The sequence below is a fragment of the Muntiacus reevesi genome, chromosome 4 (assembly GCF_963930625.1).
Source record: "Muntiacus reevesi chromosome 4, mMunRee1.1, whole genome shotgun sequence".
NCBI lineage: Eukaryota > Metazoa > Chordata > Mammalia > Artiodactyla > Cervidae > Muntiacus > Muntiacus reevesi.
Genome location: NC_089252.1, coordinates 124,399,978 through 124,404,823, shown reverse-complemented (window position 1 = coordinate 124,404,823; position 4,846 = coordinate 124,399,978).

The following is a 4,846-nucleotide window of genomic DNA, read 5'->3' as shown; positions in this document are numbered from 1 at the left end:
CTAGTATTATAGTCAAAAGTGATATACCTCTGGCTTCCCATCTAGAAGCAGACACAGTTACTTACCCAGTCTGCTAGCTAGGACAAGACAACTTTCCTCCTCCACCTGAGATTTCAAGACACTAGGGGTAAGATTTATGGAACATCAGCCACTTTTATGAAAAATCTACTGTTCATCACACAGTCATTCATTCATTCAACAAATATTTACTGAGGGACAAATCCATGCTAGGCACTGTATAAAGGGCTAGACTTGACAAGTATGATATAGCACCCACCTTCAGAACACTCACAGTATTAGGGAGAAAATCAAAGTGTTAGTCGCTCAGTTGTGTCTGACTCTTTGCAACCCCATGGACTGTAGTCCACCAGGTATCTCTGTTCATGAGAATTCCCAGGCAAGAATACTGGAGTGGGTTGCCATTTCCTTCTCCAGGGGATATTCCTGACCCTGGGATCGAACCTGCATCTCTTGCATTGCAGGCAGATTCATTACCATTTGAGTCACCAGGAAAGCCCAGTACTAGGAAGAGAGACTATCAAAAGAATGATTCCTTTTTAATGGTTGAGTGTATATGTATGGTGTATATGTACCACAGCTTCCTTATCCATTCGTCTGCTGACGGGCATCTAGGTTGCTTCCATGTCCTGGCTATTATAAACAGTGCTGCGATGAATATTGGGGTGCACGTGTCTCTTTCAGATCTGGTTTCCTCGGTGTGTATGCCCAGAAGTGGGATTGCTGGGTCATATGCAGAATTCATTTGAATCAGTTCTAATGAGATGGATGAAACTGGAGCCCATTATACAGAGTGAAGTAAGCCAGAAAGATAAAAACCAATACAGTATACTAACACATATATACGGAATTTAGAAAGATGGTAACAATAACCCTATATGCAAAACAGAAAAAGAGACACAGATATACAGAACATAATTTTGGACTCTGTGGGAGAAGGTGAGGGTGGGTTGTTTAGAGAGAACAGCATCGAAACATGTATATTATCTAGGGTGAAACAGATCACCAGCCCAGGCTGGATGCATGAGACAAGTGCTCGGGCCTGGTGCACTGGGAAGACCCAGAGGAATCGGGTGGAGAGGGAGATGAAGGGGGGGATTGGGATGTAAATTCATGTAAATCCATGGCTGATTCATGTCAATGTATGACAAAAACCACTTTACAATATTGTAAAGTAATTAGCCTCCAACTAATAAAAATAAATGAAATAAATAAATAACAACAAAAAAAATGATTCCTAAAAAAAAAAAAAAGAATGATTCCTGTGCAAAGTGATAAAATCTAGTACTGGAACAAGCAAGAGATTACTGGACACAGAACAAGGACTACCACTGTTCGTGGAGTGCTTCAAAAATTTCCAGAAGAAAAACAGCATCCAGATAGAGTTCAAAAGAACAAATTATGGTGAGCCTGGCCATTGAAGGGAGGTGGTTAGGAGATTTCCAGGCAGAAAGGACAGGATGTACATGGACCTAGAAGTGAGAGAAAGCCTCCATGTCCCCAAACCTGCAAGCTCTTCCATGTTATGTGAGGGGGAATGGGGGAGAAAATAATGACACTGGACAATTGAAAACAGGACAAGTGGTGAAGGTCCTGGTGAGAAATGTTAGGACTCCATCATGGAGGGAACAGTTTCCCTAAACAGACGGTTTAAGATCTACTCTTAGTCATCCAAGTAGAGTCTCAGGGAGCTCAGAACATTGCTCACCTGACCCATTTGGGAGCAAAACATGGCACTTGTAAGGTTTGTCCCCATGTGCTCCTCACTCAGCCCTAAAGAGTGATGGTGATGTTGTCCCCCCATGCAGGGATGTGATTCTCTCACAGTCTCATGAATATTCATGAGCAAACTGAGGGGACCAAATCAGGAGATGGTTGGCTGCTGTCAAAGAGGTTGTCATTAATTCATTTGCCCATTCATTTAATCCAAGCAATTCAACAATAATGATTTAAATCAGGGGTTGGCAGTCTGTGCCTTTTGAGTCAAGTGTGACCTACCATCCTTTCTTGTAAATAAAGTTTTATGGAGACATAGCTATGTCTGTTTATTTATGTATTGCCTGTGATTGCTTTCACACTGTTAAAGCAGAGGTAAATTGTAGTAACAGACCAAAGGTATATATCCGTGCTAGTCAATCACACATATTTAAAGACACAAAACTAAGTGGAGCACTGGAGGGAAGAGATATATGTAGAAAGTAGTTCAGTTCAGTTCAGTTCAGTTGCTCAGTTGTGTCTGACTCTTTGCGAGCCCATGGACTGCAGTGCACCAGGCTTCCCTGTCCATCACCAATTCCCAGAGCTTGCTCAAACTCATGTCCATCGAGTCAGGGATGCCATCCAATCATTTCATCCTCTGTCATCCCCTTCTTGTCCTGCCTTCAATCTTTCCCAGCATCAGGGTCTTTTCCAGTGAGTCTGTTCTTCACATCAGGTGGCCAGAGTATTGGAGTGTCAGCTTCAGCATCAGTCCTTCAAATCCTATTGAGATTTGTGGGTATAAATCTAAGGTTAGAGCAGTAAGCATTGCTGCATTTTTCCAGATATATACAGTTGTGTTGATACAGAGGTGAAATAAGGAGAAAGTTGAATTTACTGAGGGTTGGAATTTTGCCAGGCAAAAACAGAGGTGGTGGGGCAAGGGAGCTGAATCAGTGTACATGAAAACCACTTAACAAAAGACCAAGAAATCTTAACTAGGTAAAGATGGATGTTTGCCAGTGGGAAAACAAGAAGGTCAATGGACTGGAGTTCCTAAGCATGCCCAAGAATTACTGGAGCAGAATCATTTTCTGCTTACTCACTTACACTAGAGTAAGTGAACTGGAGAGATAAGAAGAGGTGGTCAAAGAATAGACAAAAAAGTGAAGTGAGAAATTTAGTAAACTAATGACTAAAATCCTTAGTGTATGGGGGGAGGTAATGGAGAAGAAAGTAGATTACTGTAAAAGTGGGGTGCAGGGCAAAGTGGTGTGCCTAATTCCATGTGCTTCAAAGAACCAGAGGGAGCAGAGAGAAAGTGGAATTAAGTGTATAAAAGCAGTCTGAAGGAAAAGGTAGGCATCTCCCCTAAACAATTTCAGCCAGGGATAAGCAACTAAGAGAGAAATACTTACAAAGTAGAGGCTAAATGTAAATAATGTAAAGAGAGTACATAAATAGACAAAACCCCAAAACTCCAGGGCTTAACTTAATAGGAGTTTATTTCTTGCTCAATAAACTCAATAGAAGTTTATCTCTTGGAAGAGGAAGGACTCTTTTCAATGTAGATTTTCAAACACTCAAGCAAGTTGAGGGAGGCTTTCTCATTTGCAATATGTGGTTTCTAAAGCTGTTGGGGGTGTTGACATGAAGAGAGTAAGAGAGAGTGAGAAGAGCATTGCATTATGGGCCAGGCCCAGAAGTGGCCAACATCACTTTTTCCCATTTAGTAATCTGGTTGGGAATGGACTCTGTATTTTGTGCTGAGATACAAAGGGAAATAAATTTGATTCCTTACAGTGGAAGTCTAAGGAAGAGTTTAAGCAGTATACTTCGGTGGAACTTTATCAGAAAAAAAGAAACCACAGTATAATTTTAAAAAATCATGGACTCAGAAGAATTTGATTTAAAAACCTAGCTTCGTCAAACATGTGACCTTAAACAGGTCACATAAACCTATTAATCCTTATTCATAAAATTGGGATAAACAACACTTTCCCTGCTTTAAAGGGTACAAGAAAATGCCAAAATGAAATATGTATTAAGAACATAAAAAACATCTTATGAACTCTGAAGTACTGCATTTTTGTTGTTCAGTCACTCAGTCATGTCCTACTCTTTGTGACCCCATGGACTGCAGCACACCAGGCTTCCCTGTCCTTCACCTTCTCCCGGAGCTTGCGCAAATTCATGTCTATTGACTTGATGATGCCATTCAACCATCTCATCCTCTGTCATCCCCTTCTCTTCCTGCTTTCAATCTTTTCCAGCATCAGGGTCTTTTCTAATGAGTCAGCTTTTCACATCAGTTGGCCAAAGTATTGGAACTCCAGTTTAAACATCAGTCCTTTCAATAATATTCAGGGTTGATTTCCTTTAGGATTGACCAGTTTGATCTCCTTGCAGTCCAAGGGACTCTCAAGAGTCTTCTCCAATACCACAATTTGAAAGCATCAGTTCTTCAGCAGACAGCCTTCTTTATGGTCCAACTCTCACATCTGTACATGACTACAGGAAAAACTATAGCTTTGACTAGGACATTTGTCTGCAAAGTGATGTCTCTGCTTTTTAACATGCTGTCTAGATTGGTCATAGCTTTTCTTTCAAGGAACAAGCGTCTTTTCATTTCGTGGCTGCAGTCACCATCCACAGTGATTTTGGAGCCCCACAAAATAAAATTTGCCACTGTTCCCACTTTTCCCCCATCTATTTGCCATGATGTTGTGGGGTCAGATGCCATGATCTTGGTTTTTTGAATGTTGAGCTTTAAGCCAACTTCTTCACTCTCCTCTTTTTCCCTAATCAAGAGGTTCTTTAGTTCCTCTTCCCTTTCTGCCATTAGAGTGGTATCATCTGCATATCTGAGGTTGTTGATATTTCTTTTCTGTATATCTCATAATACTGAGACCCAAGTTGTGGGTTTCCATCCTGGTTTTGCCCTCTGATACATCCACAGGACACAAATCTATCCCTGTTAACACCTGTGCCTTTATACACAGTGACCTAGGTGGGCTGCTCCATTTCTGTTCACTGTCTTTATTCTTTTGAAGGACCTCTGCATACAGTTGTCCAGGGTGTATACTGCATAACCCTAGAGGACATTGTTCACATAGTTGTCCGAGTTATC